Genomic DNA, 9,829 nt, shown 5'->3' with positions numbered 1-9,829 from the left:
TACAGCATATCTACCACTTGGCCCTCCTGCTTGAGGACCTCCAAGAAGGGGGAGCGTCTGAACAGCTGCTCCAGGAAAAGGGGTGGAACGGAATCATCCCAGACCATGCCAATATCCCATTGGAGCTGGCCAGAGGCAGGACCATCTCTCCTTTGCCTTCTCTAAAATTCCAACTGTATATGTCCTCCACTGTGACTGAAAGCCTGCTGAAAATGTTACTCGGGTCCATCGGCTCCTATGTACCCTGGGCCTGTTTGCTAAGGACACCATACACTGGTTCCTCTGACGCCTCTGCATGTTGGTAAGTGTGATTGCCAGCACTATTTCTCACCATCAGCCACACCCAATTACAGCAATAAGCTCGTTAGTATGGAGTAGAAAGAGAAACTACAGATTCAGTTTAAGGTTCTGGGTATGGGATGGCTACAGAATTATAATCATAAAATAAACCAACAGCTCTCCCTGCCCCCAGGTGGCATCTAGCTGGGAAGGAAGCGTCTCAGGTAATTAAATGATTCCCCGTACTAAGAGTCACAGGCTTCCTTGTGTGCCAACTCTGAACACAATTAAAAAGATACACCTCAAAACAAGATTTTTAAAAAAAATATATATTTTTTTCAATCAGCAAAATTCCATCTCCTCTCCCTTCCACACGGAAAAGGAAATAAAAACAAAAGTAGTTAATCAAAACAAATTTCCACATTGGCCATGTCCGATATATGTCTCCCTCTGCCTCTGAGACCTTCACTTCTATATCAGGAGGTAGGGAACAGGTTTCTCCTTTAGTCCTCCAGAATATGGAAATTATTTTATTGGAATTCCTAAGTCTTTTAAAGTTGTTTGCTTTCACCATATGATTGCAATTGGATAAACTGAAACCATTAAAATGGGTCTTATCTTTTATCTAGAGCCAGGGAAGGATTCTTTACTGAAAGAGTCCACACACTTAAAAAAATACATTTTTTGACCACTGTACTTCAGTATAATCAGTTTCCTTTATAATCTTTCACATTTTATTTTACGCATTTAGACACTTAAATTATGCACAGTTAAATATTATACATATTAAATTTAAACATTTAAATTATTCCAACACAGGGCTATAGACTGCCCAAGGGGTCCACAAAACATCAAAGATGAAGAGTCCCCCTAAACTAGAGAAAGCCAGATTTTAAAGCGCTATCAAAACAATAAGGAACAGTTTTAAAAAGGACAGAGGGGCTCTGGATTTAAACGTTTCAGACAGAAAAGGGAGGGGGAAGAGAGAGCAGAAAGGAAAAGGAGGCATCCTTGCCCCTCTCCCGAAAAGTTTATTTAAATTATTTAAATTCATCTCCCTCCCACTCTGGTCCCTGCTCTCCTCTGTCTCCAGGAAAAAACAGTGCTCCACATAGTGATGGGGACCCTAGTGTGTCTGACACCATCTTTCTCTGCCTCTGCCATCCGCTGGTTCATGCTTCTCTCCCATTCCTAGGCGCTTACTTCCTAAAATTCCAGCGTGGCAGTAACTCTACCCCGTTGTCTAATCCGCCCGATGCTCCATCCATCCTTTTCTTGAGCTAGGAAAAGTAGTGAAAAACTCCAAGCCCCAGAGTCCTTAGCGAAGCCCCAGATCACTTCCTCTTCTTTCAGGAGAAGAATCCTTCCAAACATTTGTTAACATCCGCATGTTAACTCGCTATTGCTACAGTGGTTAACTTGTCCAACCACTTTTAGAAAACTTGGATTGTTAGTAATAAAAGCCAGAAAATTATTTATTACCTTTGATCTAGTGATCTCACAACTAGATTCAAACATGAATGTTGACAGTAAGAAATTATCTATCTGTAAAATATACATATATATGTATATTATGTATATATGTATGTTCACATATATAGGTGTATATATGTGCATATACATATATATGTGTATACATATGTGCATATACATATATATGTGTATATATTTATATGTATATATAAAATCAGAGCACTCTTTGTAATAGTAACAAGGCATGGTAGTGACTAAAACATTGGACCTGGAGACAAGACCTGAGTTTAAACCCTGCTTTAGAAAATTACTAGCTGTGTGACCCTGGGGAAGTCACTTCCCCTCTATCCGCCTCAGTTTCCTTATCCATAAAATGAGGGGGTTGGACTTCATGGCCTCTTAAGTTCCTTCCAGTGTTAATCCATAAGCCAATGATTGCGAAACAGCTGAATGAAACCTGTGCTATAAGGAAAGAGGAATATTAAGAATTCAAAGACACATGGGCAGGCTTTTATGAAGTGAAATCAGAGTAAAGAAAGCAGAATCAGGAGAATGACGTCTACAAGGACAACAACTCTATAAAGGACAGCGCTTTAAACATCAACAGAAGTTTGCTGGAATACAGTGGACAGCATCGCTGCTTACTTGTTCAAGCGAAAACACGTGCCCTCCGTTCTTCTAACTAAAAGCCAGCTATACAAAAGCAAGGTTTTATGTGCTATGAATGACGATTGCTTTCTTCTGCTGTTTGGTTTAACTGCTGTCAGGGATTATACTCTGGTGGGGGATCCACTTGGGAATGTCAGGAGTTTTTCTCCTTTTCTGTGTCCTACACCTCTTTGTCAGTCAGTCTGAGGAAGTCCATGGACCTCTTATCAGAATTATGTTTTTAAATGCATAAAAATATATAAGAACATGTGTTTATGTAATAGAAAAGCACATATAAAATAAAATACAAAAGAAGCCATCTACAATTGAAATATAGTTATCAATTTTAAAAAACTATTGTGAATAAAATTCCAAGAGACAAAGTTCTGGGTCTTAAAACTAAATTTATTAGGCCAGTCAATAATCAATACATTGATGGTCAATGATTTCTCTCAGTAATCAGAGATGAAAGGGAAGTCTCTGAGCCACCTTAAAGGCCCATTGTTCTTCCTTTCAAATAAGTAACTTTGCTATCTCTCTATAATCTACTATTGCTCCAAGAAGCTGCAGCTTCACTCTGGGAAACCAGAGTGTGGGCTAGACCAGGCTGAGGGAAGCCGGTGGGTCTCAGGCCCATCAGTGTGTTAGGGGAACACCAACCCCAAGCACATAAAGACTTCCCTTGCGCAATGGGCGGATGAGAACAATTCCAATTACATGGGCACTTGGCCAGGTACCGAGATTATGCTAGCCATTGCAAGTCACCCTGACTTTTGTCCTGCCATTGGACTTCAGTGACGACTCTGCCTCACTTAAATCCACTTCATGCTCAAGTAAAGACATCACCCAGTGATGTCACTGGTCTTCTTCAGAAAAAAAAAGGGAAAAAAACCCCATATTGGGACTTCCCCTGACAAGAAAAAGGCAACCCTACTTGGTGGATACTTAATGAGGAGGCAGGCTGAGTCCTCAGCTGCTGTTAAAGGGTGGGAGATCAGCTAAGAATGACACCTGGTCATGAGGTTGGAGCACCCTCTAGCAATCTGGGTGACCCCTCATGGTATCTCGGGCTTAGTGTCTCCTTCAGGAGCCGGGCTGTCCCAAACTCTAATGAAGAGACCAAGGCCACTGGGATATCTCTGGATAGAGTCCACCAGCTCAGTTAGGCTTCAGTTTGCTGGGTAAACAAAAGCCAAGATCCCATTTGGATGGGGACCAGCTCGTGGAAGTCAGCGAGCAGATACCTTGGGCATAGGAGTGATCACATTACTCAGCCATGCCCTTCGGAGACTGACTGGCCTCTTCAGCAGTGGGGTCTTGACAAAAATAGGAGGAAAAAGGATGACTCACAAATTAATAATTGGTTATTAATATAGTAGTATAATATTAATGCCCCTCAAAGCCAAGTTCCCAGACCCCAGGCTAAGAACCCTGGTATTTGATTAGTCAAAACAAAATTTACTCATTAAACAAAAATGTCCCTTAAGTACTGGGATCAACTGAATATGGTTATTCAAATTACCTAAGGCACTTCGGAAAGCCTCTTGGATATTTCCTTTTTTGGCTTTGAAATCCCAGTGACAAGCACAGGGCCAGATACTCAGTATGTCCTTAATAGATATAATTGGCATAGCAAGTGGTAATGCAGCCTCACTGTGGACTCTGACTGCATGCATGTGTACATGTGTGTTCATGCGGGCACACACAGAGGTTTTAAAAAATTAATTACTTGGGGCAGCTAGATGGTGAAGTAGATGGAGCTCTGGCCTTGGAGTCAGGAGGACCTGAGTTCAAATCCGACCTCAGACACTTGACACTTACTAGCTGTGTGACCCTGGGCAAGTCACTTAACCCCAATAGTCTCACCAAAAAGGAAAACAAAAACAAAAAACAAAAAAATAAAATTACTTTCAGTCAAGCATTTATTTTTTCTCCCCTACAACCCTTCCAACAAATAAGAAATAGCATTTATATAGCTTTTAAAGAATTGTAAAACCCTTTACATATATTATCTCATTTGATCTTGACAGCAGCCCAGTAAGTATTATCACTCCTATTTTACAGATGAGGAAACTGAGCACAGATCAGTTAAATGATTTGTCCAGTGTCACATAGACAGTGAGACAGGATTTGAATGTAGGTCTTTCTGACTGTAAGCCCCAAATTTCTATCCACTTTGACACGTAATTGCCTCCAAATAACCATAGTCAATCAAAACAAATTCCCACATTGCTGTGTCCAAAAATTCGTGCCCCATTCTAGCAGGAGTTTTTTAAAGGACCCTGGGAAGAGGAGATGGGGAGGAGAGGAGGAAAGAGAAAGAAAAACAGGGTGGCAAAGCTGATCCTGCTTAGGGTTTGGGAGCTTCGAGGATGCTCCTTAACCAGCTGGGGGGGGGGGGTCAGTTTTGGGTTGTGAGGCCTCTGTCCTGATGAAGCCCCCAGAGACGAAGCACCAGATGGAATGTCCGTGGACAGTTAGATAGACAAGACACATGCAGAGTAAACGGAACGCTGTCTTGGAGAAGGCCTCCTGCAGAAGGTGGCATTTGAGCTGAGTCTCGAAGGAAACCAGGGACTTGAAGAGGTAGAGGTAAGGAGAGAAGGCATTCCAGGAAAGAGGCCCAGCCCAGGCAAAGATCTGGAGATGGGAGATGGAGCATGGTGTGTGACGAATGGCAAGCAGGCCAGTAAAGCTGAATCCCAGAGTACACAGAGCAATTGTAATTGTATGTAACAAAAAGGAATTCAGTCCCTGCCTTCAAGGAGCCGCTGTTCACTCATGTCTTGTTGGACTCTTTGAGACCATTTGGGGTTTTCTTGGCAGAGATACTGGAGTAATTTGCCCTTTTCCTTTCCAGTTCATTTTACAGATAAGGAAACAGAGACAAACAGGGTGAAGTGACTTACCCAGGATCACATAGCTAGTAAGTGACTGTAGGCACATTTGAAACTCAGGTCTTCCTGACTCCAGGCTAGGTGCTCTATGCACTATGGCGCCACCCAGGTGTCCTCCATGACCTCTGAGGTCCCCTTCAGCTCTAGAACTGGATCTATGATAAGACGGGGTAGTCTTACACTAATGGGCAAGTTTTTGGGTTTTTTTTTTCTTGGCTTAAGTTTATGTTTCTAATGGGGCTTTGTCTTTCGTTTTGAGTAGGTTAGAATGTAGTTAGGTGAAGGACAGGGAAAGGACTTTTGCTGATTGAAAAATAATTTTTCCTCAATATCTTTATGAAAGTTACTTTAGCGCAGTGTCAAACTCCAAAACAGAATGATTATAATGAAGATGAGACATCTCATACAGTTGCCCTTTTCCATGTACCACCATTACAATTCAAACAAGTTTCTTGTCTGCAGCAAGGGTGTTCACTTTTAAGTCCGAGATAACTGAGCTTTATTATTCATCACCTGATAGCACTCACTTGCGACTGCTGAAGATCTAGAATTTTCAAGTAAGTCAGCCGCCCACAGTCCCACTAACCCTCTGCTTTCATGGGGGAATCGAGTGTCTTTTGGAAATGCCTAGAATGTCTTCATGTCTTTATATCTTATGCTTGATTTTCTTAAAAAAATTTACCACAAACTGCAGTCATCAGAGAGGAGGACAATGAGTCCCGACGTGCAGTGTATAAGCGATTCAGCGCCCTGTTGCATTCATCACTGTGGCAGCAAGAGCAGAATGCCGCAGAAGTGATGCTAGCAACACACATTTCTTGCTTCCTTTTTCTGTTAACTGAGGCCCTTTTGTGGCTACTTCTTTAGTATCTCTGACATTCAGCTATGATTCTGGAGTAATGAGGTGCATTAAGAGAAAATTACTTTTTAGTCAGAATCTGAACTCCCATTTGACTTAGATTTATGCTTTTTTTCCTTTTTCTTCCCTTTTTTCCTCTTCTTACTTTTCTCCTTTCTCTTACACTTCTCCTTACATTCTGAGGAGCTGGAAGTACTGCCATCTTCACCTGGGGTAGAATCCTCTAGCAGCTTCTTTAGCTGTTGTACCCACTCTGAATTGTTCTAATTTCAGATTGCCTTTGATGAAGAATGGGCATTCTTCGTCCCCTGTTCTGCATCCATACCGTTCACAGCGCCAGCATTGCATAACCTTGACTTCTCTCCCCAGGGGCATCCAGAGGCCTTTAGTTGATGAGCCAGAAATTCTCTGGCATGTTCATTGCCCGGTACATCTGATATACTGTCTTCTGGCTCGGTCTCATCTTCCCTGATAAGTCCAGGAGAAGGTTTTTCATAAAAGGACTCGAGTTGCTGCAGCCGTTCCCGATGCTCCAGCTCGGCTGGGCTCCCAGGCCTGCTTGGGGGGCAGAGGCGTGGCCTGGCCAGGCCCAGGCTCCCTGACACCGGCAAGTTACTCTTGCAATGATCCCTAGATAAAGGCTGGATCCCAGAATGAATTGGGTTCATAGCACTCAATTGCCAGGGCAGGAGATTGGGACCAACTCACTTGAGGTTACAGGTATTACAAGCAGGTGCATTTCCTTGATGTCCTATTGCTTAATATTTTATTTTTTGCTTTTTGGTGAGGCAGTGGGGGTTAAGTGACTTGCTTAGGATCACACAGCTAGTAAGTGTCTGAGGCCACATTTGAACTCAGGTCCTTCTGACTCCAAGGTTGGAGCTCTATCTGTCCCCTTAATATTTTAAATAAATGGTTCTTGTTTGGTTTTGTTTTGCTTTTAACTAGGAGATCCAATCTATGTGACTTTTAGTGCTTTGATATAAACAGGAGTTTCCAGTAGATGGGTTATTGAGTCCAGCCCCTTCATTTTACAGGTAAGGAAACTGAGGCCAGAGAGCTGAGTGACTTACCTAGGATCACACAGGTGCTACAGAATAGTTGTGGGACTGGAACTCAGGAGCTGTGATTCCAAATCCATCTTCTGAGCTTATATTTGAACGGAGGTCTTCCTGGCTTCAAATCCAGAGCTTTATCCACCCTACCAGCTACCTCTGGCAGCTGAAAGCAATATAACAGAACTCTAAGTGGTCTTTTTGGGGAGGCAATAAGGAAAATAGAACTGAGGAGACTGATCATTGCCTAATTACAAGAATGGTCCTTGTTTTTACTTCCTGACAGCATCCAGGGGGTGGCTTACTTCGGGAGGAAGGACACAATCCCTCACCGGCATCCACAGGTACCTGTGTGTCCGTGGGGGATGCAAACAGGCTGTGTATATTACTATAAGTCTGTGTGTGTGGCTGTGAGCCTGCTGTGTCTCTGTGTGGACAGATGCTGTGCACCTGGGCGGCAGTGCAAGTGTCTGGACGAGGGCTTCCAAGAGCTAGCGCCCACCTCAGAGATCGTCTCCCCCAGCTCCTTTTCTTCTAACAGTGAAAAATAAGAGAAGCATTCTTAGAAATAGCAGAATCCTGGAAGTCTACAGTGGGAAAAGCTGGCTTCAAGTTCATCTAGGCTACTTGTGGGACTTTGGGACAATGCCTCCCTTCCCCTTTCTGGCTGTAACATCCTCTTCTGTAAAACGTCGTGTTTGGCATTTTGAGGGCTCTTCCAGCTCTCAGTCTCCAACCCTACTGATGTATGATTTTCACCCTCCAGTCTGTGCTGGTTTCTTTCTGCGGGGAAATGAATGGATGCGTTTCTTTGTGTGCACGGGTACCTTCATAGAACGCCACCCCCTTGGTTCCAGGTTAACATATGCACATGTTGGGCTGGGCAGTGTGATGGGACAGACGTGGAGAGAGCGACTGTGTATCTGAGGGGCATTTGGTGGCAGGGTCTGGACAGGGACCCTTCCTTCTCTGCCTGTTGTCAATTCTTAGATGGGAAAGAAGCGCACGGGTAGAAAGCCACTCGCTGATCTGGGGGGCCCCCTCCTGGCTGCTCGCCGGCTCCTCTAGACCACGTAGTCTTTCCTCTTTCTCGCTAGTTCCTGAGAGAGGGAAGGGGGAGGAAGACCCCGGTCCGCCCCCAACCCAAGGAAGGAGGGAGCTTAGGCAGAGCAACAGGGACAGCGCACCCTTTTCAGACACTGTCGTACGTAGCTTCACACAGGAACACACGTAAGTACACATTGACACAAACACACACACGCACGCACATTCACGTGCAGCCTAACTCCCAGCTGAAAGCACAGTCAGAGCCCATCACTAGCACCCTTGGCGAGGTACGCACTCCCACTCCCACTCCCCCGACACCTCCAGAGATGCTCAGACAGCCCCCCTCCCTCGGCCCTGCCCCCGCCTGGGGTCCCCCCTACCCCCCCACCGCACACCCCGCAGACCACAGCCCGTCCACACTGGAAGGGACCTGAACCTGCAGCTGGACCCAGCGGTATCAGAACAAGAACCCCGGGACCCTGGTCCGCCCCCCAAGCTGGAGCCCCGGCCACTCTCGGGCTCCATCCAGCGGGCCAGGACCCACCTCCCCCAGACCCTCCCACTCACAGACGCACTCAGACACGCTCCCACGTCACGGGCTCGCTCCTCCTCGGGGAGGGACCCCGGCGCTCCGCCCTCCCCGGCTTTGCGGAAATACTGGTGGCAACACAATGAAGGCGTCACATGACGGGCCGGCCTGAGCCGGACGTGGTCGGGGTCCGGCCGAGCAGGGCAGAGGGTTCAGGGGCACCGGGCGGTCGGGAGCCAGCGGCGGGGATCGGCTCGCGGCGCAACGGAAGCGCCCCATGGAGCTGTTCGGGGGGCGTGGAGGGGTGAGTGCTGGGACTGGGGCTGGGACTGACCCCGGCCCAGGGGGGCTGTCGCCTCCCAAGTAAGTGGAGGTGTGCTGGGCGCGCGCGCGCGCCGCCGTGCCCCGCTGCTCCAGATGCCGCCAGGTGTGTCCGTCTGTGTCTCTGATGGTGTCGGGGTGCGAGAGGGAGCGGGGGACCCGCAGGAGTTGGAAGCGATCATTCAGCCCCTTCGCTTGGCAGAGAGGGAAACTGAGGCTGAGAGAATTAAAGCGACCCGCCGGGGTCAGACGGCCACGAAGTGTCTGAGTCCGGACTTGAACCTGAGTCTTTAGCTTCCAGCTACCTAATCATTGTGCACGTGGCCTACGAGCCTGGTTGTCACCCTTCTCCCTCCTCTCCCCTCCTCCAGCGTCCAGGTTTTGATTGAGCACCTGGTATTCGAAAAGCCAAAGACTGTCCCTGCCCTCCAAGAGCTCACTTTGTAATGGGGGAGATAACCTGGTAGTAACTATGCAAACAAAAGGTGGATCGGATGAACTGGAAGGCATTCTGAATGAAGGGAGGCACCGATCCTAAGTTAGGAGGAACGAACGAACGAGTGAGGGAGGGGATTTTAGCTGAGGGGAGGCAGAGATGAGAAGGGAGAGCTTGCCAGGTAAGGAGAACCTGGAGTGGAGAGATACTTGTGTTATGCGAGGAACAGGCAGGGGGCCAATGTCACTGACTCAAGAGTGCATGGAATTACTTCCAGAGTAAGAA

At 46.4% G+C, this 9,829-nt stretch overlaps 1 pseudogene; it reads right to left on the bottom strand.

Annotated features, from left to right (window-relative positions):
• Positions 1 to 4,270: 4,270 nt before the first annotated feature.
• On the bottom strand, positions 4,271 to 8,557 carry LOC144455726 (retinitis pigmentosa 9 protein homolog pseudogene; annotated as a pseudogene).
• Between the last annotated feature and the right edge of the window lie 1,272 nt (positions 8,558 to 9,829).

Source organism: Phascolarctos cinereus, unplaced genomic scaffold (genome assembly GCF_003287225.1).
Source record: "Phascolarctos cinereus isolate Bilbo 61053 unplaced genomic scaffold, phaCin_HiC Scaffold_2;HRSCAF=192, whole genome shotgun sequence".
Lineage (NCBI taxonomy): Eukaryota > Metazoa > Chordata > Mammalia > Diprotodontia > Phascolarctidae > Phascolarctos > Phascolarctos cinereus.
The sequence above is the reverse complement of the archived record's forward strand: the minus strand, read 5'-3'. Positions and strand labels throughout refer to the sequence as shown.